The sequence below is a fragment of the Crinia signifera genome, chromosome 6, assembly GCF_055691185.1.
Source record: "Crinia signifera chromosome 6, ASM5569118v1, whole genome shotgun sequence".
Taxonomy (NCBI): domain Eukaryota; kingdom Metazoa; phylum Chordata; class Amphibia; order Anura; family Myobatrachidae; genus Crinia; species Crinia signifera.
The window spans coordinates 223,234,093-223,251,697 of NC_139222.1; positions in this window are offsets into that span (position 1 = coordinate 223,234,093).

The following is a 17,605-nucleotide window of genomic DNA, read 5'->3' on the forward strand; positions in this document are numbered from 1 at the left end:
GAATATTACTCTCTTAAATATGGTGTCATGTTTACCCTTTGTCCTTTTACCCATGTATTGTTCTGTTGTGTTCCATCTTCCCCCTTTTGTTTGTTATATTTTACTCAAATGGATGCTACCTCTCAACTCTATATTTTATGTACTGGAAGCAGACATTACTATCTGTACTATTTTTCTTACAAATACTCAGTACTACTTTTATGTTTTGTAACTGAAAAAATTCTCAATAAAAATACTTTGGTAAAAAAAAGAGCCACTATACTTGCTAAAGTAATAATAATAATAATAATAATAATAATAATAATAATAATAATAATAATAATAATAGTAATAAAATAATAAATGGTGCTGATGATTCAATGTAAAGGTATCGATCTCTCATTACTTTTTTCCCCAAAAATGTAACAGTGTAATGTGGGCTAGGTGAAATGAGGGAGATTGCTGGACTGATGAGGGAGAAAGGGAGATTGCTGTTATTTCAGTGAGTCTCCTGCAGAACGCAGGAGGGTAGGTAACTATGGTTTACAGTCCATCTTACACATATCAGCTAAAATAATAGAGGCTTGAACTAATATTTGAGCTTCAAAAAAATAAGAAATTCAAATACAGGTTGAGTATCCCGTATCCAAAATGCTCGGGACCAGGAGAATTTTGGATAACGGATTATTCCGTATTTCGGAATATTTTAATATTTCAATTATGTATTTTGAAGTATCTTGCATGTATGCTGTATAAACACATAAAATACACACAAATATATTTTATTACCACATAAAATACACACAAATATATTTTATTTGTTCAAAAAACAAGGTTTCAAAACATGAAACAAAATTTGTGTACTATCTCAGATATTGAATTTGAATGCAAAGCAATCATTTTCTTGCACATACGGGGCCTTATTTTGGTTCATTCTTTCTGACAAAATCCTTCTTAGATGGACAAAACCATGTGCACTGCAGGGGGGGCAGATGTAACATGTGCAGAGAGAATTCGATTTGGGTGAGTAATTTTGTTTCTGTGCAGGGAAAATACTGACTGCTTTATTTTTACACTGCAATATAGATCTCACTTTGAAGTAAAACCCCACCCAAATCTAATTCTCTCTGCACAAGTAACACCTGCCCCACCTGCAGTGCACATGGTTTTGCCCATCTAAGAAGGATTTTGTCAGAAAGAATGAACCAAAATAAGGCCTAGTGCCAGTTACATATGTCACCAGTAGTGCTGTTACAAATGTCCCCAGTGAGTTTTTAGCTAAAAAAATATTTTTTTTTCACTTTCTGGAATGTATGGTTTTCGGAATAATTCGGATAACGGATACTCGGATACGGGATACTCAACCTGTATAATTTGTAGTGTAATTCATAAGGGAAATTACATTAAAATGCATTGAAAGAGTAAAATCTGACAGGAAGCATGGAAAATGTTTTTTTTTTTTTTTTTTGTGGCTTCATGTTAGAGTTGCATTACAGCAGTAATCACCATTTGTGTGGTTAGTATAGGAAATCTGGTAGCCTAAACAGCTTTACACTAACCGGCATGCAAATATTCTCTGCCGTCATAAACAGAAAAACAGATGAACGGAAATTAACAACAACCCACTTTGTATTCAACATATAACCGAGGGATAAAATCAACTGTGATAAATGTGTTGATCCCCCACTGGTGAAAGTGAAATTCATTAACTTTTTGTGTTTGCTAATGATTTGTAACATGAATAATTATATTAGCCTATAAACATTATAAGTGGTATAGCAAGTATCGCTGAATAAATAGAGGACCTATAGGGGGTGGATGGACCTTGGACTCTGCACCCTAAATCCAAACAGAGGGGCAGATGTATTAAGCCTTAACAAGCGATAAATGCAAGGGTGACAAAGAGAGATAAAACGTCCAGCCAATCACCTCCTAACTGTAATGTTACAGGCTGTGTTTGAAAAGGTCAGTAAGGAGCTGATTGGCTGGACGTTTATCTCTCCTTATCACCATTGCATTTATCTCTTGTTAAGGCTTAATCCATCTGCCCCACTATGAGAGGTGCTACTATGCTGAGACTTGCAGTTCCTTCACACTCTATAGTACCAAGCACTACTGAGGAGACTGAGATCCTTTGGAGTGCAGGGAGAGCTCCTGAAGACCTTCTTCAACTGTGTAGTGGCATCGCCCATATTCTATGGAGTGGTCTGCTGGGACAGCAGTGTTTCAACAGCCGACAATAAGAGACTAAACAGACTGGTAAGGAAGGCCGGTTCTGTCCTAGGAATGCCTTTGGATTCTGTAGAGATTGTGGGTGAGAGGAGAATGATCAACAAGATGACATCATTATTGGATAATGCTTCACACCCGCTCAAAAACGTTTTGACAGATCTGTGTAGCACTTTCAGTGATAGGTTGCTTCACCCTCGATGCTCAACGGAGAGATATCGCAGATCGTTCCTTCCGGCTGCAATCAGAATGTACAACTGTCATGGTCTGAAGAAGACCTGCATGTTCCTAGATTCTTGAGTTATATTGTTTGGATCTTATCTTATTATGTGTGTTCTTATTATTATGCTATTACTCTTAACTGGACTTGAACCTTGCTGTAACACTGACATTTCTCCATTGTGAGACGAATAAAGAATAAATAAAATAAATAAATAAATTCTATTCTATACTAACCAGAATAATTATACTAAACTCTGTAATCTAACATAGAACAAAATTGAGGTGCTTGGCCTAATTTTGGTAAAAAAATATGGGCCCAACAACCAACGTCCAGGTTATCTGGTGGGTCCTTAACACTAAGGTTAAAGTACAGGTCACTTGGGGGGATTTTTACCTTAGTGCTCTGTCTCTTAACAAAAGTAAGTACAAGACTATAGATTGTAAGCTTGCGAGCAGGGCCCTCCTACCTCTGTGTCGGTTTGTTTCCACCCAGTTTGTTAAATCACTGTTGTTTCCAATTGTAAAGCGCAACGGAATATGCTGTGCTATATAAGAAACTGTAAATAAATAAATAATACTGTGTAAGTGGGAATTGTGTTACATATATTACAATCGATTAAACATAACAATAGTGTATTTTTAAGTTTGGACTGGATCAAGTAACTATAGATCAAATCAATGCACATTTCAAGTAAGTAATCCAGATTCATAACAATGGTCCAACAAGAAATACATAGAGTACATAAAGCAAGATATCATAGTAGATTACATAGAGTGCCAGCAGATCTGGCCATGCATGCTGGTGAGAACTGGGGGAAGGCGACAGTACTGTATGTTGAACCTTCACCAACCTCTCCGCTAATGTACAGGCCAAAAACTCCTCTCAAATTTTAAAGTTAAAGAAAAAAAAGGAACATCAAATGCTATTCAAAATATCAGTACATAATCTCAAGGTCCATACACACTGGGCGATTTTGCCCAGCATCTATGGTCACCGACGATGGGGAAATCTGGGCTGAAAAATAATCACCACATGCACACTAATCATTTTTCACCCATTTTACCCATTTTACTGGGGGTGGACGGTTTTCCATAGCAGGACACTATGGAAAGCCGTCCACTTAGTTGCTCATCTGCTGGTAATACCAGCAGATGAGCGGCCGGCCCAGTGATGATGTAGGACTGCACTTCAGCGCTCACAGCTGCCCCATACACACTGGCCGGCTTTCCAGCTGATAGCAGCTCGGACGAGTAAATGAATCTGCTCTCAGCTCACAGTAGCCCAGAGTGTATGGGCTTTAAAAGTGCATGAAATACAGTTTTTCTATTGATTTTGAATATGATATTGTCATTTCTTGTAGTATAGCAGCTGCAGTTCATTACTGGTTCTTTTTGGATGTGTCACTACTGGGGATTGGGACCTGGGAGTGACCTTGGTGGCTAGCGGAATACCAATGGAAACAGATCGGAAGCACGTGGATAAAGTAGCCCATACACGCTGCTATGAGGGCATGCTTTCCGTGCTGTACTAGCACGGATCACATTGCATTGCATTGCCTGTGCATGCAATGCAATGCAATGTGATGAAACCTAAGTACAAAAGGCAATGCAATGCAATGTGATCCGGAAAGCACGCCCTCATAGTAGCGTGTATGGGCTGCTTAAGATGAATGGAGTTTATAGCACAATGGGAAACTGGTACAGATGATAACACAAAGTCTGTAATAGTCTGTTGAAAGCTGTATCCTGGTAATACTGTAGGTGCTGGAGACAGGTAACAGAACAGGATGCAGGTAGCAGGTTCTGTTCACAGGTAACAGGTTCTGGACGCAGGTAACAGAGTGGGATGCGGGTAGCAGGTGCTGTACACAGGTAACAGGTGCCTGGAAGCACGGAGTAGCTGTAGCAGGAACACAGGTGCCTGGAAGCACGAAGTAGCTGTAGCAGGAACACAGGTGCCTGGAAGCACGGAGCAGGAACACAGGTGCCTGGAAGCACAGAGCAGCTGTAGCAGGAACACAGGTGCCTGGAAGCACGGAGTAACTGTAGCAGGAACACAGGTGCCTGGAAGCACGGAGTAGAGAATACTGGAGCATAGGTGCCTGGAAGCACAGAGTAGAGACCACTGGAGCACAGGTGCCTGGAAACACAGAGTAGAGACCACTGGAGCACAGGTGCCTGAGAGCACGGAGCAAATACAGCTGGTGCACAGGTGCCTGGAAGCACAGAGTGAATGCAACCGGGGCACAGGTGCAGGTAGCTGAAGTATGCAGTGGTGAAGGTAGTCACAGGTGCAGACACTGAGGCACGCAGGTGCAAGTGGTCACAGGTGCAGGAACTGGAGCACGCAGGTGCAAGTGGTCACAGGTGCAGGAACTGGAGCACGCAGGTGCAAGTGGTCACAGGTGCAGGTACTTGGAAGCACACAGGTGCAGGTGAACACTGGTGCAGGTACTTGGAAGCACACAGGTGCAGGTACTTGGAAGCACACAGGTGCAGGTACTTGGGAGCACACAGGTGCAGGTGAACGCTGGTGCAGGTACTTGGAAGCACACAGGTGCAGGTACTTGGAAGCACACAGGTGCAGGTGAACGCTGGTGCAGGTACTTGGAAGCACACAGGTGCAGGTACTTGGAAGCACACAGGTGAACACTGGTGCAGGTAATTGGAAGCACACAGGTGCAGGTACTTGGAAGCACACAGGTGCAGGTGAACACTGGTGCAGGTACTAGAGATCACAGGAGCTGCATCCAGGGTGGTTCAGTACTTGGGAGCCTGTTCAGGGAGAGCTCATACAGCAGGGGTGGCCAAACCTGTCCTGAAGATCTACCAACGGTGCATGTTTTCCAGGCAACCTGTGGATCTATAGTAGGAATGAATGCAGCAGGTTTTAAAATGTGACAGTTAGTAATGACTACAGCTGTGCACCAGCTAGGTGACCTGGAAAACCGTTGGTAGATCTTGAGGACCGGTTTGGCCACCCCTGTGGCCAAACCGGTTTTGCTCAGCATGGAGCTTAGAAGCGACGATGCACAAGCAGTGGCGTAGCTACGTTTTGGGCGCCCCCCCCGCCGAGCACCCCTACCCCGCCGCCCATGCAAAACCCCCCCTCAATCCCCCACAGCCTTACCCATCGCGCTGGTCCCGGCGGCTCCGTTCTTCTGCTGAGGACCACCAGAAAATGGCCGCCCCCATACAGCAGACAGTTTCAGAGAACTGTGTGCTATATGGGGGCGGCCATTTTGTGGTGGTCCTCAGCAGAAGAACGGAGCCGCCGGGACCAGCGCGATAGGTAAGTCTGCGGGGGATTGAGGGGGGGTTTAACTATAGCACCGCAGCCCCCGGCGCCCCCACATGCACAGCGCCCCCCCGCGGTGGCGGGGGCTGCGGTGCTATAGTTACGCCCCTGTGCACAAGCAAGGTGTCCATGCAGAGCTGAGAGGATAACCCCTCAGAGCAGCACTGATTGGGCAGCCAGGTGATTGGGAATGGCAACACCTGGAACAGTCTCTGGATGAGGCCAACAGGGAACTTGCATGATTCCATTCTACTGGTAACTACAGAGTTAATTTCCGAATAAGAACTCACCCGAACTCACCCAGGTGCTCATTACTAGCACAGGCTCAGATCACATGGTAGTCTTGCTGAAGCAGGCTGAGATACACAAGACTGACAAGCAGGTATGACAGGACAAACACACAGGGCGGTATTCAATGAGGCTGATTTGCCATGTTTTTATGGCGAATTTGTGCTGTAAGGCGAATTTTTGACTAAAACGGTGAATCACCCTATTCAATGACCAGATGGTGAATACATTTCAAGGTTTTTTTCGCCATGATTCACCGAGTAGCAATCGCTATCTTTTTATGGTGAAGTGGAATGTGAACTTTTAAAATAAAGTGTTTTGTTTTTTACATTTGGTGTAAAAAAATCAGAAATTTTATTCTGAGGAGGGGAATGCTATATTTATTCATGTGCTGTAAGCACATGAATATATATTTAATTTTTTAAAAAATATATATATATATATATATTTTTTTTACACAGACCAGCCAGCAGGGGGCCGGAGCCGAGCCGCTCATTAGATATTCATATATTCACTGCACCCGATCATTACATATGCATGTGTAGTGAATATACCCGGTCCCCTGCTGGCACTCCCGGGGGGGCAGCCTGTGCTGCCTGGCACCCGGGGAGCCCACCTCCCCCCCACACCGTCCTCAGGCTCCCTGTGCCGCAGGAGCTCAAATTCGCCGGTCAGGGGCAGCGAGCCCCTGACTCGTTGAATACTGGAGCCGGCGAGGCTCCGGAACGCGGCGGGCAGTGGCGAATGTGCAGCGAGTCCTAAACAGGATTCGCTGCACGTCGTCAGTATTCTCATTGAATACTGCCCACAGAGTTCAGGCAGGAAACACAGGGATGGCCCTGTTGGATGTGCTGAGGTTTTTCATGAAGCGGATGAGGATTGTTTTCTGCCCAGTAATGAAAATTCTGCTTGTTACTGTAACCAGACACATGACAGAGAGCTTCCTCTAGACACTGCAGCAATAATGCAGGAAATAACTCAAGTCATGTGAAACATAAATCGATTACAAATGTATATTACGAATAAAGGCCACCACCTGGACGATATATTCAAAGCCAATTGAAAAGAAACCGTATTCCATGCACTTATAGATAGCATTTACCATGATTTTTTTTTTTTTTTGCTAAACTTTAAAATTTGGGAGTTTTTTTTTTACCTCACCCTGTACAAGGACATATGTGGCGCTAACCTACAACACTCAGCAGCCCTGCTATAGTAGTTTCCAAAAGTGTAGGGTTTCGATGCTTCCATAGCATTGTTGGGCATATTTGTAGGTGGGGTTTGGGTGCAACAGCTCCTGTAGATGGCCACACACCACAGCACATATATACCATGGGTGAGTGTTGTTCCAGCACCCTATTAAATTTTTCCATTTTTCATCAGCTAAGTGTAGTACATGCTTTTCATATGTCCATGTTATATTATATCTTCATCAGATACTTCTTCACTGGCTTCAGGGAATAGAAGACTCAAAAATAATAATAGATACTATGAGGGAGAAACAGCGCTCTCTAGTGTAATAATATGATATTGAAGAAAGGAGAAAAGTAATCTGCGTGCACAACGAAATGGGGAAATGGGAAACATCCGCATGAATACAGATCTTTATGGAATGAGTAAAGTGAGAATTACCAGGATACACCCGGAATCTTCAGTGAGAACCCTTGTGTTGCTCACAGTATATACAAAAGTTACAATAATATAGTCATTTAGTAGGAGTTTTATTTGTACATACCACATATACATTAAAAGATTAAAAGTAAATCTTACAATAAGCACGGCAATTTTAGGAGAACATGCTGGTAAAGTGCATAAAACCTCAATGCGTTTTGGGCAGTATTCAATCCTTAGTCTCTTATGCCCCAAATTAGGCTGAACTTCATTAGGAGCATCAGAAATAATCAAGTTTGAAAATAATTAATTAGAATATTTTACTTACAATATTGTTTTCTATTCTATATAAACTTTATTTCAGGATAGTCACAAGTTATACTCAAATAATTGTGGCAGCTTTATACCATCCCATAGCGCCAGGATAACAATGCTGCCACAGTAGTAAAAAAGTCCCACCAGACCATGGCAAAATAAAACAGCTTACTATTTGTGTGTCCTTAATGTCTTAGGTAATAAAAGTATACGTTATAGATCCACTCCTCCAGTCATAAGGGAGGAGAAGTGATAAAGTGCCTGGTACTTTATCACCGGCCAATCAGCTCCTTACTGTCCCTTTTTAAATCCAGCCTTTTACTTAACAGTCAGGAGCTGATTGACCAGTGATAAAGTACCAGGCACGTTCTCACTTCTCCTCCATTATCACTGCTTCATACATCTACCCCAGAATGAGACACAAGAGAATGCCAGTAATCGTCTGCTTCAGTGGTGAATTAATAGAAACATTGTTGGAGAAGGAAATTATTGGGGTGATTCAGGTTTGTTTGGCTTTTGTTGAATTTGGTCCAGGGACTGATGGTGCAGGTCTGAACATGCGTATCGGCGAATATACCCATGTGCAGAGCCAATGTGAAAACTCCTTTGGTAACTATCACAGTCACCAAGGCGTTCGCACACAGCGAGGTGGGAAATGGGGGGTCAGGGGGCTGTCACATGGGGACACCCAGCATTCCCTGGGCAGGCTCACAAAAACGCTGGAAACACAGGCGTGGTGAAGCCTGCATGGGGCGGGCGGCTGACATCAGCACCTGCCCCGTTCTCAGCCAAATTCTTCAACCTGTGGCCCTCCAGATGTTGTGGAACTACATGTCCCAGCATGCCCTGAGTTTTTTTTGGCATGCTCTTATAGGAAAAAATGTGGCAATGCATGTTGGAACATGTAGTTTCACAACATCTGGAGGGCCACAGGTTGAAGACCCATGGTCTAGACTGACTTTTATTTGCAAACCGGGGGAAAATAATTTGATGGTCTGCGACCATCAAATAATTTTTAGCTAATAAACACACACAGGATGCGAATGGATGTGTAAGCGTACACATTCATTCGTATGCCGGAGCGGAAATTTTGACGGCGGCTTGGGGCAGGTTTTCACTCATCCGGCGTGCGACGTTTAGGTGCCCGCTAAGCAGCAATAGAATGCTGCTTAGCGAGCGGGTCTGAATCAGGAACAATATAGTTTTCAGATATTGACATGAACCCTTTGTGACCCCTTGTCCATTTATATGCACAGTATAAAAATAATATTGCATAGACTGTATTGTATAGTAATTATATCTTTATTGGTATGTAGGGTCAGGCTGCAGGCTCCTTACTGGTGGTAATCTGTATGTACGTATCCATTGATTGGTTATCTGGAAACAGGGCTATAGCCTTTAATTATTTAACCATTTCTCCTGCAATGTTGGTCCAGCGGTGAAGCCATCGCCACCTGACACATTCTTCCTAGATATTTTTGTCTTCATCAGTTGTGGTCCTCACCTCATTATTGCTTGTTACAATATCATATTTTCGTAATCTCTGCTACATTAAGAATATCTATCTATCGTCTGTTCACCATAGCTTTCTAAGGAAACAATATTTTTGCCTTGTGGTTATTTAATGTATTTCTGCCCATCCTCACTGTGGGTGCCGGCGCCCACACAGACCCTGCTGGCGCTCGCTCCCCCAAGTGGCAGTGGGGTCTGCCTTACAGTAGCTACACCATTGCCCTAAAGTAAATCACACTTTTGCAATGTAGTGTAGAGATTCCCAAACTATTTTGCTCTGGGAGCCTGTCAGACAAGAGATCCTTTCAGAGTCCCTCCCTGCATGTGGTTTTAATTATTCATGTGGATGTTATAGCTTATACCTGATTTGAAGGCTGTGAGGGTGGCAGGGAGTGGTAGGAAGCCTGCCTGATGATGCCTTAGATCTCTAAGCCAGTGGTGAGGATTCTGAAGTAACCCACAATTCAGCAGATTTTACAGACTCCTTTGATGTGTAGTTATGTTCCAAATCAAACACATATTCTTGGGTTTATGGGCCACAAATTATTTCCTTTTTCTTTCCAGTGCTAGTATGTCATTATGGGTTCACTACGTGTCATCTGATTCGTACACAAGATGTCGTACATGTATGCTTACATATAGCAGGTGATTAAGAAACACATCAAGGTATCTTTACGACAAGTTTTTACCTATATGCTTACATTCATCTATGTGGGGATCCTCACATCAAGGTATCTTTAGTCAGGGATACACTTCCAATTGATTTTCCACGCAAATTTATAAAAAGTATAATTCATATACACATAAAAAAAAATTTCCAAATGATAAAACTACATATGTATACCAGTTTCTATGGATTGCTTACGGCCCAAGTCTGGGAGTCATAAAAAAATGTCATATACCCGGGAATGCTCACCAGTAGCAAAGGTCTAATGTAAAGAACATAATCTGGATATACCTCAACAATAGCAGCACCGCACCGACGCGTTTCGACCCTCAGGTCTTTTTCAAGGTGGAGTCACCACCCCATGCTTAGATGGTCAGAACCCACAGTTTAAGAACCGCTGCTATAGTGTATATAGAATAATTTATTGCAAACTTGTGTAGAGTTTACGTTCAGGATTTGATTTCATACAAACTTTAATGTTCAGACACCCATTAATATTTCCTGTAATAGCATACCGCATATATTTTATAATGGCGCCGATGTATAAAGTCTGGAGAAGAGAAAAAAATCAAAGGGAGTAAAGCACCAATCAGCACCAAACACAGCCTGTAACTTGATATTTAGGAGCTGGTTGGCTGGTGCGTGATCACCTTCGATGTTATCTCTTCTCCAGGCTTAATAAATCTAAATTAAATTACCTACTATAAATAAGGATCACAAAATAAAACCTTAAAAGCCCCACAAACAATTATATGGGTAATCAAAGCTAACTCAATTAGCCATAATCAATTCTAACAGCGTTTTATGTCTCGTAATTCAAACCATTACTTAATGAACACAGGAACAATAACCCCCAGTACTAATGGGTTTCCCAGATGACCTTCCAGCAGTCGGGATTCAGATATCAGAATCATGACTGTTAAATGCCCAATAGTTCAGATCCCAACTTACGGGGCTATTTTCCCTTGTGGGGGTCCACAACCTCTATAGAGGGATAATAGAACCTGTGACAAGCCCACAAGGGGCTTTTTTGCACTTGCCCCTGTCGGAGTACCGTCAGTCAGGAATCCAATGTCGGTATACCGGCTATCGGAATCCCAACTGTCGGCCCAGCATACCACAACTGTACTAGTTGTAACTAATGACATCAGTGTACCCTTAAAATTCTGTATTAAATAAAGTATCAATTCTAGGGGCTTTAATTTATATCAAATTTTGAAACAAATCATTCAGTTGTAATATACATGTAGTATTCATATTCAAGTTTTTTTTTTTTTTTAAATAGCTTGCTAAAACATGGATTGCTCTATCCCTAGTTACACATCAAATGAGTACATTTCACATTTGGGAAATATGGAGCACCATAGAATATCCATTGTTTAAGAACTGTAGTTATGAATGGAACTTCAAAATGAGAAACAAATTTTATAATGCATAATGACCTTATGTGAACTGGTGTATCATATAGCTTACAATACAATCTACATGGTTGCCATTTCCAAAAGCAAGAAACAATATGTCCAAAATGTAAAAACACATAGGAGGCCTCTTGATGTGATTAGATTATTATACATCTATATTGCCAAATTGACCACATATCTAGTTATGTGGTGTCAAGGTTGTTTTTAAGAAAGAACATGCAAAGTCAGGTAAGCTACCTCACACTGTATGAGTATGACATGAATGGTAGACTGTAAGCTATCCATTTTTTTCTTTCTTTTTTGTAATATGAGCAAACTGAGGTCTTCACTACTGAGACTACATATATACAGTAGGAGCAAGTTTCATCTTTGCTCCTTTGTCCATGGCTAGCCATGGCTATTCTATTGTTCTCAGCTGCAATACAATACGTATTGCAGCTGAGAACAATAGAATAGCCATGGCCAAAGGAGCAAAGATGAAACTTGCTCCTACTGTACACACAGTTCTTAATTTAAGGAATGTGGTCACAGACAGAATGGCGAGTGTGGTATTATCGTAGGTTATATAGAAATACACGTTAAGCATCTTTACAAGCAACTTTTTCTACAAAGCATCTTACGGATAATACACACAATCAGCTTTTGCTGATTAAAGGATATGCACCCTATATTCGGAGTTTGACTGCAGCTGTATCTGTATAGAAAATGTTACGTTAGTGTTTAGGAAACATCTTGCCTTAATACACCACACAGCAGCCAATACCTGGTGTGAATGAGCCGACAAATCCCATACAACTCTGCAATTTATAGGCATAGCAAAACAAACTCCCATCATTAGCAAAGGCAGAATAAGGAGCAAATTGATATGCAGCATGCCTATATTGTGCGCAACTGCGGCTATAGCTGCATACCAAATACTATGTTAGCGGTTTCCTAGACAACACTAACGTAGCATTTTGTTTGCATGTTGCATGGAGGCAAGATGTATTAAGACACATCTGTACACACTTTTTAGCACTTATTTCTTTGATCTATAGCGCTTTGAGGCACCTCATGAAGAGGAATTCATAAAATAACTTGGGGAGGTGAAGCATTTATGGTTACAAGGGTAATCACCACCAGACTTAAAATTAGTTAAGCTTGCCTTATTTCTTAATATTAATACACGGCTCATATGCCAGTTTTCAAATGTTGTTAATTGGTTTGGTCTGTAGCCAGACCTTTAGATGAGATTATCCTAGCACTTGGTTTAGATAATTGAGAATCCATTCTATACAAATTAATGTAAATCAGCAATCTCGTGGTGCATTGTAGTTACCACACAGTGACTAAAGGTAAGTGCACACTAGTAGATACATCATGTCAATATATATATTTTATATATATTTTTGGGCTATCTGCACTCATGGCCATCATCTGTCAGCTTTGTGGGGTGCACCTTTAAAGAGACATAATCTATGCCCTAATACAGTGTTTTTCAACCACTGTGCCATGGCACACTAGTGTGCCCCGAGATCTAGAGATGCCCAAACCAGTTTACAGTCACCACCAGTTAAACTGGTCTCTTCTTTTCATGTAAAGGGCCAACATATTTTATTTTTGTTACCTGTGGGGACCAATGTGATTGTTTTTTATATGAGGACCAATAGGTTTGTTTGTTTTTCCTGTGGGGGCCAATGTGTTTTGCCTTGTGGGGATCATAGTGTGCCTTGGGAATTTTTAAAACTTATTTAGTGTGCCGCAAGGTAAAAAGGTTGAAAATCACTACCCTAATATATCCAGAGGATCCTTATAATCCAATAAGGGCACTCACCAAGATAAAAGATCAGTTTAATGGTACTAGAATAGTTACATCTTATTTTAACCCCTTCCCGCCGCAGCCTGATTTTGCCTTCCTGACAGAGCCCTTTTTTTCAAATCTGACAGGTATCACTTAAGTGGGGATAACTTTTTTTTGCTTTTACTTATCCCAGTGATTTTGAGATTGTTTTCTCGTGACACATTGTACTTCAAGTTAGTGGTAAATTTGGGTCGATACAGTCTGTGTTTTTTTGTGAAAAATACCAAAATGTCGTAAAAAATTGAAAATTTAGCAATTTTCAAAATGTTAAATTTTCTGCTTGTGAGACAAATAATCATACCACTCAAAATAGTTAATAACTAACATAGACCATATGTCTACTTTATGTTTCCATCATTATTTCAACATTCTTTTATTTTTTTAGGACACTAGGAGGCTTAAAATATGAATAGCAAATTCTCAAATTTTCAAGAAAATTTCAAACACTGATTTTTTTAGGGACCAGTTCAGTTCTGATGTGACTTTGAGGGACTTGTATGTGAGACACCCCCATAAATGATGCCATTTCAAAAACTGCACCCCTCACAGTATTCAAAACAGCATTTTGGAAGTTTGTTAACCCTTTAGGTGTTTCACAGGAATTAAAACAAAGTGTAGGTGAAATTTCAAAATTCCATTTTTTTTGCAGATTTGCAATTTTAATACATTTTTCTAAGGAACACAGTAGATTTTACTAGAGAAATGTGACTAAAAATTGATTCCCCCAATTCTTTAGTTTTCATAAATATCCTATATGTGGCCCTAGTGTGCACGTTGACCAAACCACAGGCTTCATAATAGAAGGAGCACCTACTTGATTTTGGAGCCTCCTTTTTATGAGATTATTTTTTAGGCACCATGTAGGTTTCTAGGCACCATAAGATGCTAAAAGTTAGGAACCCCCCCACAAGTGACCCCATTTTGCAAACTACACCCCTCAGGGAATTCATCTAGGGGTATAGTGTACATTTCAAACCCCCAGGGGTTTCACCAATTGTGGTACAACTGGGTAGTGAAAATGAAAAATTAAATTTTTTACACAAAAATGCAGTTCTGGCTCAAAAGTTTTCATTTTCACAAGGAATGAAGGAGACAAAGCACCCCAAAATCTGTGCCCCAATTTCTCCCGAGTACGGCAATGCCTCACATGTGACCAAAAAATACCATTTGGGTGCATGGCAGGACTCAGAAGGGAAGGAGTGATATTTGGATTTTGCAGCACAGATTCTGGTGGAATGTTGGTGGGTGCTATGTCGCATTAGCAAGACCCCCGAAGCACCAATACAGTGGAACCCCCCCACAAGTGACCCCATTTTGCAAACTACACCCCTCAGGGAATTCATCTAGGGGTATAGTGTACATTTCAAACCCCCAGGGGTTTCACCAATTTTGATACAACTGGGCTGTGCAAATGAAAAATTACATTTTTTACACAAAAATGGAGTTCTGGCTCCAAATTTTTCATTTTCACAAGGAATAAAGGAGACAAAGCACCCCAAAATCTGTGCCCCAATTTCTCCCGAGTATGGCAATGCCTCATATGTGACCAAAAAATACCAGTTGGGTGCATGGCAGGACTCAGAAGGGAAGGAGTGATTTTTGGATTTTGCAGCTCAGATTCTGGTGGAATGAATGGTGGGTGCTATGTGGCATTAGCAAGACCCCCGAAGCACGGTGAAATGATGAACCTAATAATCCATAGATGTGTGGTATATTTTAAAACACTCCTTTATACATAGGCCGGGTTTGTCGGGGTAAGTTTCACAGTGGAAAATAGTATCCTTTCTTATTCCCTTTTTATAGCAAACTTTGCACCTTTTTTGTGTCCTGCCCTTTCTTGCAGTGGAGGGGATTTCGTTAGGAAAATGCTGCCCTGGTACAATACGGGGGCCAGTACTAGAAGTACTGGGGCCCTCTGCCTGCTGGTTCCCAAATATTAGGCCCTTTATGACTTCCTCTTGAAAGTGCATAAATGTCCCCCTCTGGCTGGTAGAACGGAATAGCACGTAAGCGTTATACAGTGCCATCTGGATGATATACACGGCCAGCTTCTTGTACCAGATTTTTGTTTTCCGCAGGGGACTGTACGGCTTCAGTACCTGATCTGAAAGATCCACTCCGCCCATGTACTTATTGTAATCTAGGATACAATTAGGTTTTGAGGTGTGGGTACTGGTACCTCGTACAGGGATGGAGGTGGTACTGTCTCCATGAATTGTTGTCAGTATAAGGACATCCCTCTTGTCCTTATATTTGACCAACAACATATTTTCGGTGGATTGTGCCCTGCTTTCACCCCTTCTCAGTACTTGGGCAATGTGCGTTTTTGGGAGGCCTCTTTGGTTCTTGCGCACAGTACCGCAAGCTGCTGTACCTCTTGAACCAAGGGCCTTAAACAGGGGGATGCTAGTGTAAAAGTTATCCACATAGAGGTGATAACCTTTATCCAGGAAGGGGTGCACTAAATCCCAGACAATTTTTCCACTAACACCTACGAGGGAGGGGGGGCATTCTGGCGGTTCAATTCTTGAATCCTTCCCTTCATATACCCTAAACCTGTGGGTGTACCCTGAGGTGCTTTCACACAGTTTATACATTTTTATGCCATACCTTGCCCTCTTACTGGGAAGGTACTGGCGGAATTTAACCCTTCCTTTAAAATGTATAAGGGACTCGTCGATACAAATAAATTTTTCAGGGATGTACATCTCTGCAAATTTGGCACTGAAATGATCAATGACCGGCCTGACTTTGAATAGCCGGTCAAAGGTGGGATCATCTCTGGGTGGGCACTGTGCATTATCGGTGTAATGTAAAAATTTAAGGATTATCTCAAAACGAGTCCGAGTCATGGCCATACGGTAAAGTGGGGTGCTGTACAGAACATCTGTACTCCAATATTGCCTAATTTCTGGCTTTTTTACTATGCCCATATGTAACACCAGACCCCAAAACGTCATCATCTCTACTGCATCTACAGGGGTCCACCTAGCAAATGATGACGTGGGGTTTTGAGCAATAAACTGCTGGGCATATAAATTACTTTGGTCCACCATTAAAATTTATAAAATCATCAGAGAAAAATAATTTGAAAAAGTCAATTTCTCTGAGACCTGTTGAATCAAATTGGATTCCTGGGATGGCCAAAAACTCAGGAACCTGGGGCTCAAAATTGTCTGGTGGTGGGGTCCATACGGGATCAATCATTTGGGGGGGGTCTCAGCTGCTCTACGGGGGCGTCTTTGAGGGGGTCCCTCATCACCAGAGGAGGAAGAGGAGCTTAAGACGAATCCTTCAAATTCCCCGCTTGCATCACTGGCTGTGTCAGAGTCAGAGGCAAGCATGGCATATGCCTCCTCCGCTGAATACATTCTTCTGGATGACTGGGATGACATTTGGGATGACATTTTTATTTTTGTGTTTCTGTAAGTGTAATGTTTCAACACGTGTATAGTGTAGGAGGGGGGGGGGGGGTACAAACTTTATTTCAACACGGGGGGGTGTGTAGTGTGTATGTAGTGCAAAAAAAAAAATACTTTATACAGGAATTTTATCCCAATAAAAATGTATCCCAATAAAAAAAAAAAAAAAGTGAAGGGGTAAAAAAAAAAAAAAAAAAAAAAAAAAAAAGGTCCTGCGCCAAAAATTGAGCACAGATGTTGGTCAGTAACGTCCGTCACTGAACAGCGCTCAAAGGCAACAGGACACCCACAAAAGCAACGTGGGTGTAAAAACAAAAAAAAAACTATTTAAAAAAACTGCAGAAAAAAAATTATATCAACCCTGTGCAAAAAATGCTGTTCAGTGATTGTACGTCACTGATCAGCGGCCACAGGACACCCACAAAAGCAATGTGGGTGTAAAAACAATTTAAAAAAATATACCACAGCACTCTCCAAAAAAAAAAAACAATTTAAAAAAACTGCAGAAAAAAAATTATATAAACCCTGTGCCAAAAATGCTGTTCAGTGATTGTACGTCACTGATCAGCGCTCAGCGGCCACAGGACACCCACAAAAGCAACATGGGTGTAAAAACAAAACCCCACTACTCTCCAAAAAAAAAAAAAAACTGCAGATCTGTGATGCAGTGATGCAACACTGCAGATCTGTGATGCAGTGATGGGCAGCAGGCACACAACTGTGGGTGCAACCTGACAGGGTATATATAAAAAAAAAACCCTGGACCCCCAAAAAGTTGCTGATTAATTAATTTAAACTGAT